The sequence below is a fragment of the Musca autumnalis genome, unplaced genomic scaffold (assembly GCF_047663935.1).
Source record: "Musca autumnalis isolate F117 unplaced genomic scaffold, ASM4766393v1 scaffold_4, whole genome shotgun sequence".
In the NCBI taxonomy this organism is placed as follows: Eukaryota; Metazoa; Arthropoda; class Insecta; order Diptera; family Muscidae; genus Musca; species Musca autumnalis.
In genome coordinates this window covers 212,605,636-212,625,953 of record NW_027411977.1, presented here as the reverse complement: position 1 = coordinate 212,625,953, position 20,318 = coordinate 212,605,636, and the positions used below count along the sequence as shown (strand labels likewise).

Sequence of the window (20,318 nt, the reverse complement as noted above, 5' to 3'; positions counted from 1 at the left end):
AATTCACGACTATTGATTTTTTTAAATCCACGATTATTGAAAAAAAAATCGTGGATTATTGAATTTTTTTTTAAATCCACGATTATTGAAAAATCCTTTTTTCCACGATTATTGAATTTTTTTTAAATCCACGATTATTGAAAAAATCTTTTTTTCCACGATTATTGATTTTTTTTTAAATCCACGATTATTGAAAAGAAAATTTTTTTCCACGTTTATTGAAAAGATCCACGATTATTGAAAAAAAAAAATATTTTTAAAAAAACTCCACGATTATTGCCAATTTTGTTTGAAAAAAATCCCAGATTATTGCCAATTTTGTTTGAAAAAAAAACCACGATTATTGAAAAAATCTTTTTAAAAACTCCATGATTATTGAAAAAATATTTTTTTTTAAATTCACGACTATTGATTTTTTTTAAATCCACGATTATTGAAAAAAAATCGTGGATTATAGAATTTTTTTTTTAAATCCACGATTATTGGAAAATCCTTTTTTCCACGATTATTGAATTTTTTTAAATCCACGATTATTTAAAAAATCTTTTTTTCCACGATTATTGATTTTTTTTTTAAATCCACGATTATTGAAAAGAAAATTTTTTTCCACGTTTATTGAAAAGATCCACGATTATGAAAAATTGTTTTTGAAAAATCCACGATTAATAAAAAAATCGTATTGAAAAATCCACGATTATTAAAAAAAAAACGTTTTTGAAAAATCCACGATTATTACAAAAATCGTTTTTGAAAAATCCACGATTATTAAAAAAATAGTTTTTGAAAAATCCACGATTATTAAAAAAATAGTTTTTGAAAAATCCACGATTATTAAAAAAATCTTTTTTGAAAAATCCACGATTATTAAAAAAATCGTTTTTGAAATCATTTTTGAAAAATCCACGATTATTGTAAAACCTCTTTTTTTTAATCCACGATTATTGAAAAAATATTTTTAAAAAAATCCACGATTATTGAATTTTTTTTTTTTTTTAAAAACCCGCAATTATTTAAAAAATATTTTTTTTAAAAAACCCGCAATTATTTAAAAAATCTTTTTTTTTTAAACCCGCATTTATTTAATAAAATTTTTTTTTTAAATCAGCGATTATTGAAAACAAATTTTAAAAAAATTCACGATTATTGAAAACAAATTTTAAAAAAATCCATGATTATAGAAAAAAAATTTTAAAAAAATCCACGATTATTGAAAACAAAATTTAAAAAAATCCACGATTATTGAAAACAAATTTTAAAAAAATCCACGATTATTGAAAACAAATTTAAAAAAAATCCACGATTATTGAATACAAATTTTAAAAATATCCACGATTATTGAAAACAAATTTTAAAAAATCCACCATTATTGAAAACAAATTTTTAAAAAAAATCCACGATTATTGAAAACAAATTTTTAAAAAAATTCACGATTTTTGAAAACAAAATTTAAAAAAATCCACGATTATTGAAAACAATTTTTAAAAAAATCCACGATTATTGAAAACAAATTTTAAAAAAATCCACGATTATTGAAAAAATCTTGTTTACAAAATCCACGATTATTGAAAAAATCTTCTTTTTAAAAGCCGCTATTATATTAAAAAATCCAAGTTTATTGAACAAAATCTTTTTTTTTTAAATTCACCATTATTGAAAAATATTTTTAAAAAAACTACTATTATTGAAAATATTATTTTAAAACATCAACGATTATTGGAAATATTTTTTTTTTTTAATTCACGATTATTGACTTTTTTTAAATCCACGATCATTGAAAAATATTTTTGAAACATCCACGATTGTTGAAAAAATCAACAAATTTTTGAAAAAAATCAACAAATCGAAACAACGGTTTTAGACCCCAAGTATGTTTGGACGAAATGTGTTTCAGACAATTTGGAGTTGATTTAGCAATGTCCGTCCGTCTGTCTGTCTGGCTGGCTGGAGCGCACGATAACTCTCGAACGGATGAATCGATTCGGTTCAAATTTTGGCTTTCGTAATATTTTGTCCAAACTTAGTTTAAGCTTGAAGATGAGCTATATCGGTCCGCTCCTTCCGGTACCTCCCCCACAAAAGTTTCAAAATGTTCGGAACATTTGTGGGCACGATAACTCTTGAAGGGAGTAACCGATTTGGTCCATACTTTGCACATCGTGAAATTTCTACCAGATTTAGATTAGGTTCCAATATGGAATCAATCAGTTCACTCCTTCGGGTACCTTCCACACACAATTTCGGATAAGTTCAGTTTAGGACCTGCTCTCGAATCGCTTTGATTTTTGTTTCAGCAACTTGTATTAACTTCCCCCCATACGACGGTACAAGTTTCGTTAGGGGCAAGTCCATACTTCATGAGAAAATGGCCGGAAAGTTGCAAAAACCCCCTATGACACCTTGTGTAGTGGTTGGAGCGCAAGATAACTCTCGAACGAATCTGTTGATTCGGTCCAAAATTTGGCCTTCGTAATACTTGATCAAAACATAGTTTAAATTCGAAGATGGGCTATATCGGTCCACTCCTTCAGGTACCTCCCCCACAAAACTTCAAAAATGTTCGGAAAATTTTGCGCACGATAACTCTTGAAGGGAGTGACCGATGTAATCCATACTTTGCATATCCTAATATATCTACCAGATATAGATCAGGTTCGAATATGTACTTGATTTGTCTACTCCTTCTGGTACCTCCCACACAAAACTTCTGATAAGTGCACTTTAAGACCTGCTCTCGAATCACTTTGATTTTTGTTGAAGTGATTTGCATTCGCTACCTCCATTACGACGGTAAAATTCTTTTCAAGGGCAAGTCCATATTTCTTGGGAAAACAACCCAAAAGGTGTAAAAAACCCCTATGTCACCAGCACGATAACTCTCGAACTGTTCAACCGATTTGGTCCAACATTTGGTCTTCGTCATATTATATCCAAACTTAGTTTCATGGGAAATACCGGTCCACAACTTTCGGTACTTCTCCCCAATATTTAAAAAATTTCACTAAAATGCTAGGACGATAGCACTTGAATGGGTTAACCAATTTGGTCCAAACTTTGGATCTCCTAATATTTGATCAAAATTTAGTTTAAATTCTAAAATGGCCCATATCGGTCTTCCCTAAGGTTACCTGCCTTACAAAAGTTCAACATTTGTGTCTTAGTGCAGTTAATTCCTAATCCACATTTTTGTCGGTAAGTTCAAATGTCCACAAAATTCTGAATAGACCTGAAATACATTCGATCTGTCCGTAGGTGAAAGTTTCACTTCACATTGGCTGAGGGTATATATCGAAGTTAAGGGAGATATTTTTCTTTAAAAAATTCAGGTTTCGGTTATGTTGGTGAATAAAAAATATTCTTTAAAATTTCACATTGGATCCAGAAAAAAAAACATTCTCTAAAAATCACTGTCTTAGGTAAGCCTTTGCTGAGATTACGGTTAGCTGTCTGTAACCAGTATCTTGCAATTATCTGCGGAAATGCATATGACCTGATTGGGTTAGGTGATAATTTACCTCACCTTGTGTTCTGGTTAACCACTTAAGTATATTAGCATCAGTTTAATCGCTTTCCCAGGCTCCGTACCACTTTGCGTAGGAAATGTCCACCTTCCGGTAATTCCCTGTTGGATATCCACTCTGAATTATGGGCGAGACTAATTTCCATCAATACATACCAATATATGTGTTTTATGGTAACTTCGATTTTTTTTCTGCGAAATTCCTTTTTCTGTTTCAGAGTCGGTTTCCCTCTAATATTTGAACAAATCTTGCATCGAAGCCATTTTGAAACAATTTTGAGCAAATAACACGGGCACCAATTTCTTAAAATTCGTTTTGCGTTTCGTCTTCTTCTCACCCACCCCCTTTCAATTTCTTCTTCTCTTTCGTTCAATTAGTTTTTTTTTAAGACCAGAACTAAATTTAACTCATAATTTAGATTAATTAATTAAAAGGGGTCGAAGGAGGACTACGAACTTTTTCTACTTAAAAATCACAAAGAAAAAAAACGAGACAAGTCACTGTAAAAAAACCGTTCACTACAATACAACGGCCACTACAATACAAAAACGATAAAAAACAAGTGCAGATTTTGTTTCACTTTACCATCATCATCATCGCAATCATTTGGAATTTTTTTAGTCATTTCCACTTTTAATTAAATACGTTATTATTCCAACAACAACAAACAAACCAACAAACAAGAACAACATAAACCACAGTCCGAATATAGCTGTGAATAAAAAAATGGTTATAATCTAATTGACGGTTAATCAACGATGCTGATAATGATGATGATCATCACCATCATCATCATCAGCGTTGTCATCCCCCATTCTGTCCATTGTAATTCAGACTCAACGAAGCCACAAAACACTTGTTTTTCTGTAGCTTAAACTGCGTTTGTCTCATCGGATTTTGGGAGGGCGGCAGGGTGAGATGTACTGCGCGTACCGCGATCAAAGTTGAACTTTAATGTTTATGTTTACAACTGATGCATATTTACATACATCCCTACATACATTTGTACGTATTCACATAAATATGTCAGTCAAGTGCTGGCGCTGTGAAACGACGACATACTTTGCTTTGGATTGTAAGTCGCGTCAGTTGTAAAATTGTCCATAATTCTAGGCAAATCAGCTAGCCTAGCTCTATGTCCAGCGGAACTATAAGAGGAGATAAAAAAGGTACAGTGGATAACAAAACAGATCTTCTATTGTACTCTATTGTGTATTGGGAGATCTGACCACCAACTCATATAGAAGAATCTCGCAGAGGATCACACATAAGTCTTCTGCATAGAAAAGGCCGCAGCAGAGGTCTGCTCTTTAAACAATTACTCAACGAAAATATTTTCTATACAAGAGGACTTCACTAGTAGACTTCTGTATAGAAAAATTCCTCCCCTGAGATCTTCTTTATAAAAGAAGAACGTGCAAGAAGAGCACTACAAAAGGAAACTTAACCAGAGGTCTTCTGTTTGGTTTTCTGTTTAGAAAATACCTCACCAGACCTCTTAAGAAGTAGACCTCATCAGATGTTGTCTATGTGGAAGAAGACCTCAACATTAGTCTTCACCAGGATTTTTCATATAGAAGTAGACTTTAGCAGAAGAATTCTGTATAGAAGAAGTCCTCACGAGAGGTCTTCTGATTGGAAGTAGACTTCACCAGAGGTGCTCTGGATAAAAAAAAACCTCAACAGTGGTCTTCTAAATAGAATAAGACCACAACAGAAGTCTTCTGAATAGAACAATATTTCACCAGAAATCTTCTGGATGGCAGAAGACCTCACCAAAGGTCTTCCAAAGGTGTACTGGATAGAAGAAAACCTCACTAGATGTCTTCTGGATAGAAGAGGACTTCACCAGGGGTCTTCTGGATGGAAAATGCCTCACCAGACTACTTATAGATAGTAGAAAACTAGCCAGAGGCTTTCTGGATAGAAGATGACCTCACCAGAGAACTTCATCAGAAGTCTTCTGAACAGAAGAATACCTCATCAGAAGTCTTCTTAATAGAATAATACCTCATCCGAGGTCTTCTGAATAGAAAAAGACCTCAACGGAGGTTTTCTGAATATAAGAAGGCCTCAGCAGAGGTCTTCTGAATGGAAGAAGACCTCATCAGAGGTCCTCTGAATAAAAGAAGAAGACCTCATCAGAGGTCTTCTGAATAAAAAAGGACCCCAACAAAGGTTTTCTCAATATAAGAAGGCCTCATGAAAGGTTTTCGGAGTAGATGAAGACCTCAACAGAGGTCTTCTGGATAGAAAAATACCTCAAGAGAGTTTTTCCGAATATGAGAAATTTTCAACAGAGGTTTTCTGTATATATGTAAGAAGACCTCATCAGAGGTTTTCAGAATAGAAGAAGACTTCATCTGACGTCTCCTGAATAGAAGAATACCTCAACAGAGGTTTCCGGGATGGAAGAAGACCTCACCAGATATCTTCTAAATAAAAGAAGGCATCATCAGAGGTCTTCTTAACAAAAGAATACCACATCGGAGGTCTTCTGAATAGAAGAATACCTCATCATAAGTCATAATAGAAAAAGGCCTCAACAGACGTTTTCTGAATATAAGAAGGCCTCATCAGAGGTCTACCGAATAGAAGAAGACCTCATCAGATGTCTTCTGAATAGAAGAATACCTTATCAGAGGTCTTATAAATAGAAGAATGCCTCATCTGAGGTCTTCTGAATAGAAAAAGACCTCAACATAGGTTGTCTGAATATAAAAAGGTCTCGTCGGATGTCTTCTGAATAGAAGAAAGCCCTATCAGACATCTTCTGAATAGAAAAAGATGTAAACAAAGGTTTTCTGAATATAAGAACTCTTCTGAACAGAAGAATACTTCATCGGACGTCTTCTGATTAGAAGAATACCTCATCAGAGGTCTTCTGAATAGAAAACGATCTCAACAAAAGTTTTCTGAATATAAGAAGGCCTCAACAGAGGTCTTCTGAATAGAAGAATACCTCATCAGAGGTTTCTGAATAGAAAAAGTCCTCAACAGATGTTTCCAGGATGAAAGAAAACATCACCAAATATCTTCCAAAGGTATACAGAATAGAAGAAGACCTCACTATAGATCAACTGGATAAAGGAAGATAGAAGAAAACTCACCAGAGGCGTTCTGGATAGAAGATGACCTCACCGGAGAACTTCATCAAAGGTCTTCTGAAGAGAAGAATACCTCACCAGAGGTCTTCTCAATAGAAAAAGACCTCTACAGAGGTATTCTGGATAAAAAATAGACCTCACCACAGGTTTTCTGAATAGAAGAAGGCCACATCAGAGGTCTTCTGAATGGAAGAAGACCTCATCAGAAGCCTTCCGTATAGAAAAAGACCTCAACAGAGGTTTTCTCAATATAAGAAGGCCTCATGAGAGGTTTTCGGAATAGATGAAGACCTCAACAGAGGTTTCTGGAATGAAAGCAGACCTCACCAGAGGTCTTCTGAATAGAAAAAGACCTCAACAGAGGTTTTCCGAATATAAGAAGACTTCAACAGAGGTTTTCTGTATATAAGAAGACCGGATCAGAGGTTTTCCGAATAGAAGAAGTCTTCATTAGAGGTCATCCGAATAGAAGAAGACCTCATCAGAGGTCCTCTGAATAAAAGAAAACATTATCAGAGGTCTTCTGGACAGTATTCACCAGAGTGGCTCTGGATAAAAAAACTCACCAGGGGTCTTCTAAATAGAAGAAGACCTCATTAGAGGCCTTCTGAATAGAAAAAGATTTCACTTGAGGTCTTCTGAATAGAAAAAGATTTCACTTGAGGTCTTCTGAATAGAAAAAGACCTCAACAGAGGTTTCCGGGACGGATGAAGACCTCACCAGAGATCTTTTGAATAGAAGAAGACCTCAACAGAGGTTTTCTGAATATAAGAAGACCTCATCAGAGATCTTCTGAACAGAAGAATATCTCATCAGAGGTTTTCTGAATAGAAGAATACCTCAACAGAGGTTTGCGGGATGGATGAAGACCTTAACCAGAGGTCTTCTAAATAGAAGAAGGCATCATCAGAGGTCTTCTGAGTAAAAGAAGACTTCATCAGAGGTCTTCTGAACAAAAGAATACCACATCGGAGGTCTTCTGAATAGAAGATCATCATAAGTCTTCTGAATAGAAAAAGACCTGAACAGAGGTTTTCTGAATATAAGAAGACCTCAACAGAGGTTTTCTTAATATAAGAAGGCCTCGCCAGAGGTTTTCTAAATAGAAAAAGACCTCATCAGAGGTCTTCTGAATAGAAGAAGACCTCATCAGAGGTTTTCTGAATAGAAGAATACCTCAACAGAGGTTTCCGGAATGGAAGAAGTCCTCACTTGGGGTTTTCTGATTATAAGAAGGCCTCTTCGGAGGCCTTATGAATATAAGAGGTCCTCATCAGAGGAATTCTGAATAGAAGAATGCCTCATCAGAGGTTTTCTGAATAGAAAAAGACCTCAACAGAGGTTTCCGTGATGGAAGAAGACCTCATCAGAAGTTTCCTGAATATTCAGAAGATAACCTCAACAGAGTTCTTCTTAATAGAAAAAACCTCATCAGAGGTCTTCTGAATAGAAGAAGGCCTCATCAGAGATCTTCTGAATAGAAGAAGAGCTCATCAGAGGTCTTTTGAATAGTAGAATACCTCATCAGAAGTATTCTGAATAGAAAAAGACCTCAACAGAGGTTTTTTGAATATAAGAAGGCCTCATTGGAGGTCTTCTGAATAGAAGAAACCCCTACCAGAGGACTTTTGAATAGAAGAATAGCTCATCAGAGGTTTTCTGAATAGAAAAATTCCTCAACAGATGTTTCCAGGATGAAAGAAAACCTCAATAAAGGTCTTCCAAAGGTGTACTGAATAGAAGAAGACCTCACCATAGGTCATCTGGAAAAAGGAAGGCCCCATCAAGGATCTTCTGTATAGAAGAAGACCTCAGCAGAGGTCTTCTGGATAGATGAAGACCTTACCAATGTTTCCTGGATACAAGAAGACTTCATCAGAGATTTTCTGGATGCTAGATGACCTCACCAGGGATCTTCTGGATACAAAAAAACCTCACCAGAGGTCTGTAGAATACAAAAGGACCTCAACAAAGGTCGTCTGAATAAAATAATACCTCACCAGAGGTCTTTTGCATAAAAGAAGACCTCAGAGTTATTCTGAATTTCTGTATACATGAAGGTCCTCTGTATTACAGAAAACCCCTCCCGAGGTCTTTGGTACAGAAGAAAACTACACCAGTGTTTTTCTGCATATAAGAAATGGTAAACGTAGATTTAGCTCTCTCAAACGGATCAACCGGTTTCGGTACAAAATTTGGGTATAATAACATTGTGAACACAAATTTTGGGGCAGAGACAATTCCTTTTGGAGATGAAAACTCTTGGTGAGTATATTAAGAATCCCAAAGGACAGACCGGCGTGAGTCGAATTTCCGCATTATGGCGTGATGAAATTTTTGCTAGAGACCCTGTAAGCCATCAGGAATTAGCGTTATGTCTTTGTTCACTGTTGCTTTAGCTTATTTTTGAGATGACATGTCTTCAGTCAAATCGAATGAGGATTATTTTCGTATAGCATTTCGACTTTCTAACTCGCTTCCTTCAATGTCCTTTTCGTCCTTTATTTTAAGAGCCGCTATAAAAGTACCACAAGATGACGTTTTTAAGCTTCGAAATGTTCTGCAAAAATGTCGCTCAGAAAATTTTAGGCACGGCTCTCATTGACAACTAATCGATCGGTTTTGTCGCGCAGTGTAATACTTCCAAACTTGGATAAAATTAGAAGATGATCCGTAAGAAGTACCTTCACAATAAAAGTTCAAAATATGTCGCTAAAATGGATCCACCAATTGGGCCCAACATTTATTTCTCAAATTTTATTTCTCCCAGTATAGATCAGATTTGAATATGGACTATACGGGCCACTTCTTCAGGTATCTTCTACACAAATTTTTAAAAATTGTAGCACAAGCGTAATTTAAGGATATGTTTCGGATCTTGTTAAAACTACTGGCAGCAGGTTGTACCCGCGGCCCTTTTCCTGCCACAAGTCTATCCTTCCTGAGATAATATCCCAATAGCTCTAATAAAAAAACTACCGACACCAACTAAAATTTCTCACAAAATTATTTAACCGCTAGCAATTCTGATTCTTTTCTACCTTTCATAGATCTTTGCTATTTATTTTCATCATTTTTAAATAGATCTCCCTTCTCCACCCCTGCATCCCACTGTGCCTTGTCACTCACCAACAAAACAACAACATATTCCAAATGTTGGCAGATCATCATCACCATAACTACTCCATCATACTCTGTGTAACCCATCATACCATCAAATGTCAATAGGCTAAAGAGAAAATTTGTTGTTGCGCTGATGACCCCTTCCCTAAATGCCTGCATGCACGCATGGACAACTAATTCCAGCACCAAATAGTGTCACCACCACTAGACATCTGCTGCAGACTCACTCCCCAATTCGTACTTGCACTTTGTTGAATGGCAATGGGAGTAGCAGTAATTCCGCCGATAAACTGCGTTTAAATTGACAGTTAACATTAATCTTAATAAAACTAATCTACATTTAACTTAAACTTGTACTTATCTGTACGGCTGGTTGGCTTGCTTCTACGCCTGCTATTTGCTGCTGTTTCGCTGGCTTCTTTTTGGTTAGGCGCAATGGTCATTGCAGTAAATTAACAAAAAATATTAATTCATGAACTGAAGCAAATTTCAGAAGAAGAAGTCAAATGCAAAGTGAGTAGGAAAACACTTTACGCAGATGGGAACTAGTTGGCCTCTTTTTTGGCTTTTCTGTTTTTAGGGGGTCACCGGAAGTTTTATTAACTTTTTTCGGCTATGCTCATTGCTTTTATGGCAAGGGAAATAAAATTAATTAAGGGGATGGTTATTAACATTTTGGTTGTTAATCTGTGTGAAGATTTTTTTTATTATTTTTTTTTTCTTGTGAAAATAATATTTTTTTTTATTAAATGTTATATTTGTGAAAATAATAATAACGCAATTTCCATTGACGTTAACATAAACGTGCTCAAATATCTTGATATGATAATCTTAATGCAATTCCGATAAGGGTTTCTTATCAAAATCTTTTTATAATTATAATGACAGTCGTAATTTCTCCGCATTAAAGGCTTTAATATTTTATTTGAAAAGGTGAATCATGTTAAACATTTAAATTTAAATACTTTTGTCGGGCCCTATAAAAAACATATATATAAAAAGACCTATTGCGTGGGTGAGCCGAGGGATTTACAGACTATTTATAGTCGATGACTAACAGAAATATGACGGTCGAAATCTAAGCAACAGGGTAAAAATCATTCAGTGGGCTTAGACGACAGCTAAAAACCCACAGTCTATGACTTTACAAAAAAACAACAACAGGGACTAGTGGACTTAAATGTATTATGAACGGTCTCCTAATGTAAAAAATACAGAGTATTTTCGTATATTATAAAAGAAGTTTTTGAAGTTTCGAACATAAATTTTTATACATTTGTGGGCCGGTATTTATTTCAAAAATATCTTTTAAAAGAGTGTTTCGGAACATTCGAGCCATTATCGAGGGAAGCGTGGACGACAAAATCCACAAAGACTACCAAAAACTTTAGTGCGAGAGGCGCATGAAGAAATGGCTCTGAATATTGGGCATTTCGTGACCCATATCTCAAAAAGCATTGGCTTCCTCTAAAAAAGTATCAGTCGGCTTTTCCGCCAGAGGAATACCTTCATCCTGTGTGAATTGAAATACCTTTTTACCAAAAAACGTATGTATTTAGGGGGTGTTCAGATTGGACGTATGAACTTGATATGGATTAGGATAAAGTCTAAAAAGGGGAGGTTCCAAAAGGAATGGACCGACATAGTCCATTTTGGAAGTGTGTCTTATTTTGGGAGTCATTCCTCTCGATAGGACCATTATATCAGGAAACATGGACTTGTCCACGCAAACAGTAAACAGGGCTACTAGGACAACCTTCGCTAAATGTGTCCATAGGACTCTCGCACAGACACTTAACCGCACTTAAACAAAAATATTGATAACACTGTGCAACAAAAGTAATTTTTTTCAAAATGATGGGAAATACTGAGCAGATTATGAAAGTAGGGCTAAAAATATGAGACACGTGTATCGGCGCTTTTCACCTTGATATCGTCATCCCTCTAAAATTATGTTTTGTTGGACAATTTTGAATAAACTCTCATCCGAGTCCGACTTTAACCCTAAAACGTGTTTTCCTTTTTAGAGATCCCTGGCGATTAGAATAGATTTATAGATTTGGTGCGTTCTGAGACCTATAGTAAAATTTTATGAGGAACAATTTTTTTTGAATATTTTGATTTGATATGGTCACATTTTAAAGGAGATTTTGAACGATTTTCGAAAAAATGACCGAAAAGACCCTTTTAATGAACAGCATGACGGTTAACATTTTTAAAACAAATATTCCCCATACTCTTGTCTTTAAAGTTGTCCAAAATCGCCGGATTCCAAGATATCTTAAATCGAATATTTCGTAAAAATAAGAAATGGACGTAATTTGCCCCGCCAGGTTTGGTTACTTTCCCATGTCAAGGTGAAAAACGCCGATACACGTGTCTCAAATTTTTAGCCCTACTTTCATAATCTGCTCAGTTTTTCCCACCATTTTTTATTGTCGCACAGTGTAATTTGTGTAGGAATGGACCGATAGGGCCCACTTTTGAACATAAACTAAGTTTGGACCAGCTATTTCGATATGGAAAGTTTGGACCAAATCGGTTGCTCCGTTTATAAGATATTGCGCTTACCATTTTAGCGAAAAATTTCGAACTTTTGTGGGGGAGGTACCGGCAGGAGTGGACCTATAAGCACCATCTTCGAATTTCATGTAATATTCTAAGAAATATTACGATATGCAAAGAGTGCACCAACGCTGTATTCGGTTCGGAAGTTGTCGTGCGCACACTACACATGCTGGCGGTAGGGGTTCTTTTACAGTTTTCGTGTAATTTTCTCAAGAAATATGGACTTACCACTTGTGCAATAATACTAGCGGCCTTGAGTGGAACCTGTATCAAGAAAAATCAAAACGATTCGAGTGAAGGTCCCAAACTGCACTTTTCCGAAATTTTGTCTCGGAGGTACCCGAAGGAGTTGACATATATAGTCTATACTATAACCTGATCTATGTCTCGGTATGGATTTTCTTGGATGTTGATTTGGAAGAAATTTTCCCATGTGCAAAAGTTTGGCCAGATCGTATATTCAATCGTAAATTATAATTCTCATCAGCTGTTGTTGAGCAATGCAAATTTGTTCATCAATATATCGTTTTCTGGTTCATCTGTGCCCAGATAAAAAATTCTGCAACCTGGACTAACTGCGTCCATAAAGAATCGGGAAAAAAGTGATTGGGTTAGTCTACATCGATGCGGCGTGTCGTTCCACATACAGGGCATATGTTGGGTATCGTGCCGCCAATTCAAGCCCAATAGAAATTGATGCGGCTGTTCCGTCCGGTTCTGCGGACGAGTTAAACATATTACTGAACGTTACACCCTCGTGTAGTTGGAGGCCACCATCTATACACCATCGACCAGTATGTTCAGAGGGAGACTCAGCGGTAAATAGTTCAATAGGAAGTTGTTTGATTGAATTAATCATAACATAGCCCCTTAAACCCAAACATATCCTATGCACATTCCTTTAATTTTTAGGCAACTCTTCCATCTGGTGTGAGAAAACACCAGATTCAGCGTAAACTATTACCAAAACGGAATTTATACTGTAATTCGTTGTGCCAGCAGAATCAATGACCTTAGTTAGATCTGGGCTAACTGAGACGTTATAGTATTGTTATCGTAGGTGTAATCTAAATCCTTCATCACATGAGAGGTAAAGACCATTACCAAGTGAGAAGTAAAGTGCCCGGCTTTGAGTACAAAACGTTTATAAGCCGTTTGTCCTCAACTACAATCATGAGCATTTCCCTTAAATCTACCAAATCATATATTGTCTTTATTTTACGGGTATAATTGACCTTGTCTTCCGTTTGTTAAACATCGAAATATTCGTCGGACACCCTATGAAGTACATTATATTCTAGATCAGCATAAAATTCTATATCGACATAATCATTCCCGCCTGTCTTTTGAAATCATGATACAGATCGCAATATTTCAGATTGGGCTTTATAATTTGGTAGAGAAGTTTCTATTACACCAAGAATGTTTGGTATTGAAAATGGGATATATCGGTCCAAGTTTTGATATAGACCCCATAGAGCGGTACCTCCCGGTTTCGGCATTTTGAAGGTTTTAACCTCATTAACTCACAGAAATGGCTGAAATTTAGTACTCAGACTTTGTTTGGGTTATAAAACTTTCCATTTGAAATTTTTCGGTGTAGGTCGACATCTTAATGTAGCCCCCATAGAACTTTACCTCCCGATTTTCGGTATTTTGAAGATTGTGGCTTCAATATAAGACTGAAATTGCTGAAATTTGGTATTTGAAATTTATAAATATATGTTAACGTCTTTATATACCCCCATAGATCGGTACTTCCTTAATCTCGGTATTTTGAAGGTTTTAGGCTTAATAGACTCGCCTTCCGATTTTCTTTATTTTAAAGGTATATATCGGTCCACGTTCTGATATAGACCCCATAGAACGGTACCTCCCGTTTTTCGGTATTTTGAATGTTTTAGCCTCATTATCCCACAGAGATGGCTGAAATTTGGTACTCAGACTTTGTTTGGGTCAAACAACTTTCCATTTGAAAATTTTCGGTGTAGGTCCACGTCTTCTTATAACCCCCATAGAACGGTACCTCCCGACTTTCGGTATTTTATGGCCTCAATATTCCATCGAAATGACTGAAATTCGGTTTTAGACTTCGTTTGGGATATAAAATTTTCCACCTGAAATTAGTTGGTATACGTCCACGTTGGTTGCAACCGTGGTGCAATGGTATGCACACCCGCCTTTCATGCTAAAGGTCGTGGTTTCGATTCCCAGTCTAGGCAACATCAAATTTTCAACGGTGGCAAAATAACCCTCAGTGATTTTGGCGACATTTCCTGAGTATTTCAACCATGTAGCACTTCTCTACAAGTGCTGTCTTAGGACAAGCCGTTCGGACTCGGCGATAAAGTGTAGGTCCCATATCATAGAACTAATATGAATCAAGTTTCTTGAAGGCTCGACAAGATGTTTGAACAAGGCTTGGGTGCCTCAAAGATTACTTCTGGGACCATTGCTGTATAACCTGTTTATCAACTAGGTGCTTTTAAGGCCAAAAAGATGAACTTCGCCTACCAAAGGCCTTTCCGTATGAGAGGGGGATTATCACCATATGTAAAACGGTACCGTGACATAAATCCCAACGGATATAACTCCCAAAATTGTTGGACATAACTCCCAATGGGAGTTATGACCGTTTTTAAAATTTAAAATCCTGGAAATTTCTACAAAAATATCTTTCCATTTTAAAAAATGCAAACTTATTTGAAAACTACGCAATTACCGTTTCTTAATAAATAAAGAGCCGCAGAATAAATTTTTTTTGAAAAAATCACGATTTTTTACTAAAATATTTTTCCATTTTAAGAAAATGCAAAGTTATGTTAAAAGTATGCAATTGCCATTTCTAAATAATGAAAGTGCCATAAGCGAAAATTTTTTAAATCGTGCGATTTTTTACAAAAATTGTTTAAAAATTAAGAAAATACAAAGTTTTTGTAAAAATGTGCAAATATTTTTTTTAACGAAAAGCGCCGCAGTCGGAAATATTTACAAAAAAAAATTTTAAAAATATTTTCACTATGCAAATATTTTTTTAAACTCAAAAAGAGCCGCAGCCGAAAATATTTAAGAATATAAAAAGTTTCGGTAAAATATACAAATAGACCCATAGTTCCCTTTGGGGATATGCATATAATCACTTTCTGAGTGGATTTATGCATGTCCGTCTGTCCATGTATTTTTGTTCGCAACGTACAGGTCGCATTTTTTGTCCGATTCAGCTGAATATTCAACTGGAGAATATATTTTTTTAGCCATAAGAACTATTGCTTAGATATATCTCTCATATATACATATTTTCGGCCGATTTGGCGTATTTGCTGCACAAAACACGCTATATAAGTTCGATTTCTATGAAATTTGGAATATTTGACTAAATTCAGTCTGAAATAAATGTGCCAAATTACATAGAAATCGGTTCAGATTTGGATATAGCTCCCATATATATTATCGCCCGATTCCTGGTATTTGCTGCACCAAACACGCTGTGTAGGTCGGATTTTGATGAAATTTGGGATGTTTGACTGAATTCGGTCTTTAAATAAATGTGCAAAATTACATCGAAATCGGTTCAGATTTGGATATAGCTCCCATATATATTTTCGGCCGATTTGACGTATTTGCTGCACCAAACACGCTATATACGTCCGATTTTGATGAAATTTGGATTGTGTGACTGAGCTCAGTCTAGAAATAAGTTAAATTATATCGAAATCTGTTCAGATTTGGATATAGCTCACATATATATTATCGCCCAATTTCACGTAGTTGCTGCACCAAACACTCTATATCTGTCCAACGTTAATGAAATTTGGAATGTGTGACGGAATTTTGTCTAGTAATAAGTGTACCATATAGAGATCAGTTCAAATTGATATATATCTCCTATATATATTTTACATATTCACAGTGGTGTAGCGATCCTTTCCTTATTGGTTTAAAGTTTAAAATATGTCTTAAATTGTTATACCCTATACCACAATGTGGAAAAGGGTATTATAACTTTGTTTTGGTAAAAATTCATGTAACACCGCGAAATATTCGTCGGAGACCCCCAATGTGGTATACCAATCTTCATATCTCGACGAGATAAAGCGATTTTGAGATGTGTGTCCGTCCGTCCGTCCGTCCATCTGTCCATTATAAATTGTAAACACGCTCCAGGCAGCAATTATGGACCGATCGTCACGACATTTTGTATGGAGGTCGGGTTCAGATCAGAATAGATCCCTATTCTTATTGGTGATGATCGTGAAATATTTAGCGGGTGAAAGATCAACGCGTAATTTTAAATAAGGTAAGAGTTGCAATTTGCAATTTGCAGGAGAAGCTTGCAATTTGAGATGGCGATCGGAAAATATGGACCAAAACTTTTGTGTGAAAATTGTGAAAATTTTTAATATACAGCTTATATCTTAATTCCTGGAAGTGACATTCCGGACAAGTGAGATATACTTGAAAGTGGAACGCTTGACCTTTCAATTGATGCCAATTATGTTCCGTTATTTGTTTGTAGTGTAATAATAAACTCGCTAGAAGTCGCAATTATACATCAATAGTCACGAAATTTTGCACCGGGTAAGAGGTTAGGTCGAAAAAGATGCCTACAATTTTGAATGATGATCCGATATTCTTTAGCGGGTGAAATGGACCATTACTTTTGTATAAAAAATATAAAACTTTTATTTTTGGTCGATATTTTAATTCCTTGAGGACATATATATATTTCGCAAAGTAGCCTACATATGGAAAAAACTACTGACTTTCCTCTGATGAAAATTGCAATAAAGTGTTTGCTAATGGGCCTACTGCCAAATGCATAATGGGTTCTGTGTAGAGAACCACTTTTTTATCCCATGCTACTTATTGTCTCTCCAAAAGTTTATGTAACACCACGAAATATTCGTCCTAGACCCCTTATTTGGTATGCCGAAATTCATATCTCGACGAGATAAAGCGATTTAGCGATGTGTGTCCGTCCATTAAAAATTGTAAACAAGCTTAAGGCCGCAATTATGGACCAAATGTATTTTTAAGGAGGTTGGGTTCGGGCCAGAATAGAAATGATTAGTTTTTGGTGATGATCGTGAAATGTTCAGGGTATGAAATGGACCAAAAACAAAATTTTAACCAATTTTGTAGCGGCTGTAGGTCAAAATAATAACCCGCAAAATTTTAAACAAAGTTTGAGTTTATGATGAAGAAGAAGCGTACAAACCAACGTGAAGATCAGGTAATACTTAGGGGGTTAAATGGACTGAAACTTTTGTGTGAAATTGGTAAAAATTTCAATAACGTAGCGGTTAAACAACGGAAGTAGTAGTACTACATAAGTGGTTTTCATTACATTTTAGTTTGTGTGAACTAAATTTTCCTTTCCTGCTACAAAAATGTCTTTGTCATGCTAGATAACTTTTTGGTTTTGGTCATAAGTATTATACATTACATCTCTGATATTTGATAATTAAATTTTCACAATCATTGAAAAGAAGTTCCGTGGAGAGCGATTGTCCAGGGATAGTGGTATAGGGTATCCCATGGTCGGCTCCGTGCGACTATAGACTTTTCTTACTTGTTTTAGAATTGACTTGTCTGCTTCAGAAGAAGATGACAACACCGGCGTTGTATGAAGATATTGATAAATCAATCATGACAATAGGCGCTCCTGTCATGCTTTTATTTGTATTCATAGCTATTTTTACATTAAGCTAATTTTTTTTCTTCAGCTAATTAATTATAAATTCCCAATGAATAATAAAATTATTTAATTAATTCCAAGCTGCATACAAACCTCTCGCGATATAGAATTTCCTTGGTGGCACAGCTCAATTACAATTTCCAATGGGGCGGCGGCGTTTTTTCATACACACCATTCATTGATTTTTCTAATTGGAATTAGTAATGCGTTTATAACGATTTTTCATGGCACAAAAATTTCACTTTTTTCCTAACAGAGATCTACAATTTGTTGTTTATTTTATTGTTAATTAAATTAAGCACAAAATAAACAAGTAAGAAAAGCGTTAAGTTCGGTCGGGCCGAACTTTTTATACCCTCCACCACAAATTTCAGCCATTTCGGTGGATTAGTGTGGCCACTACCTTCAAAATACCGAAATTCGGAAGGTACCGTTCTATGGGGGCTATATGATGGCGTGGACCTATACCTACAAATTTCTGGGGGAAAGCTTTATACGCCTAAAGAAGACTAAATACCAAATTTCAGCCATATCGGTGTGATAATGAGGCTAAAACGTTCAAAATATCGAAAATCGGGAGATATTGTATTATGGGGGCTATATCAACACGTGGACCTATATAAACATTTTATGGTAGAAATGTTTCTTAGCCTCTGGAAACACAAAATACAAAGTTACAACCGATTCTTTGGCCAAATGGGTCTAATACATCCAAAATATATTAAAATGACGCGTACTTTATATGGGGGCTATACCAAAACGTGGACCTATATAACCCAACTTTGGTAGGAATGTTTTCTGGTTTCTGAAGACACAAAATACCAAATTACAACCAATTCTGTGGTCAAATGGGTCTAATACATTCAAAATATATTAAAATGACGCGTACTTTATATGGGGCCTTATATGGGGGCTATACCAAAACGTGGACCTATATAACCCAACTTTGGTAGGAATATTTTTTGGCCTCTGGAGACACAAAGTACCAAATTACAACCAATTCGGTGGTAAAATGGGCCAAATATCTTAAAAATTCCTTAAAACGACGACGCGTCACGCGTCATTTTGTATGGGGGCTATACGAAAGCGTGGACCTACATAGCCCGCTTTCAATACCAAAAGTCCTACGTAAATATAACATATTTTCCCAAAATTTCATCAACCTACTTCAATCCGTTCGGACGCTAGAGTGATTTCCACAGACGGACAGACGGACAGACGGACAGACAGACAGACGGACAGACGGACGGACATGGCTATATCGATGTAGAATTGCACGCTGATCAAGAATATATATATTTTGTGGGGTCTACAATGATTATTTCGAGTAGTTACAAACGTAGTGACAAACTTAATATACCCCCATCCTATGGTGGAGGGTATAAAAACGGCACACACTCAGACAAAACAAAACACATTTGCCATTAATTAAATTGTTAAATACAACTATAAATGCGATGGTTTTGCGATGAAGTGGGTAGCTATGTTTTATTGCAGTTTCATATTAATTCGACTTCAAAAAAATTTTCAAGATCTCCATGGGGGAGGGTAACGCTTCGCTGATCATGACAAATTCGAAATGCTCTGAAGATTTTTTTCTTGTTGTTTTCTTTTATTCGGCTTTATTTTCACACATTCACGAAAGGCAGATTGAATTGAAAATCTTTAAATCATTTTAAGAAAAAAAATATTGTGGCAATTTTTAAAACTTCACTCATTCACTCACTGCTTAACTTCTACTTCACTTGATGCGTAACTTGAATAAAGAGAAATGAAAATGCAATTTTTTCTTGTTCAGAATGGCACTTCTTTATCGTGTTTTATTGGCTTGTTTTGTTTTATATTCTTTTTATTTCACTTTCTGTTTTAATTGACTAAAGCTGAGATTCGTTGGGTTTTCAAGTTACCCTTCATTGGCGATAATTGTTTACAGCTGTGATTGTTTTTCCCGTTTCGCCGAAGCTCATCGGCCTTTAGTTTTGATAAACGTTTTATTTTTTCAAAATACAATGAGTTTCTTGAAGAAATTTTTATCCGCGGAACGAATTTCTACTCGATTCAACTGAGGTTCTTATTGCAACCAAGTTCATGTGTTCATTGATCATCGGTCACTACTTCAACAGCTGGATTGATACACCAGCCAGCCAGCCCAGAGTCAACCAGCCCACAACAACTAGCGATTGTGATCTTTGCCAAAGATAATAAAAATGTTTTATTACCACTTGTTGTTATTGGTGTTGTTGTTTTACTCTTTGTCACATTGGTTGCTTGTTTGGTTGCTCCATCTTTTTTTGGGGAAGCCA

General features: G+C 35.6%; 2 protein-coding genes across 7 annotated transcripts in view; both read right to left on the bottom strand.

Moving 5' to 3' along the window:
• Tre1 (Trapped in endoderm 1) overlaps positions 1 to 20,044 on the bottom strand; it is a 33,678-nt gene extending 13,634 nt beyond the window's left edge. Inside the window, exons 1-2 of one of the 4 annotated variants that reach the window (XM_073987953.1) lie at positions 3,674 to 4,057; positions 3,518 to 3,619 (exon numbers count right to left, since the gene is read on the bottom strand). The gene's annotated coding sequence lies outside the window, so the exon portion shown is untranslated. Of the gene's footprint in view, positions 1 to 3,517; positions 3,620 to 3,673; positions 4,058 to 18,108; positions 18,241 to 19,741; positions 19,866 to 19,922 lie in introns of those variants that run through there. The other 3 variants (XM_073987952.1, XM_073987950.1, XM_073987949.1) reach the window with 3 other exon arrangements.
• LOC141404383 (putative phosphatidate phosphatase) overlaps positions 1 to 20,114 on the bottom strand; it is a 60,637-nt gene extending 40,523 nt beyond the window's left edge. Inside the window, exons 1-2 of one of the 3 annotated variants that reach the window (XM_073987954.1) lie at positions 19,923 to 20,097; positions 18,109 to 18,275 (exon numbers count right to left, since the gene is read on the bottom strand). The gene's annotated coding sequence lies outside the window, so the exon portion shown is untranslated. Of the gene's footprint in view, positions 1 to 18,108; positions 18,276 to 19,741 lie in introns of all 3 variants that reach the window. The other 2 variants (XM_073987956.1, XM_073987955.1) reach the window with 2 other exon arrangements.
• Positions 20,115 to 20,318: the final 204 nt, after the last annotated feature.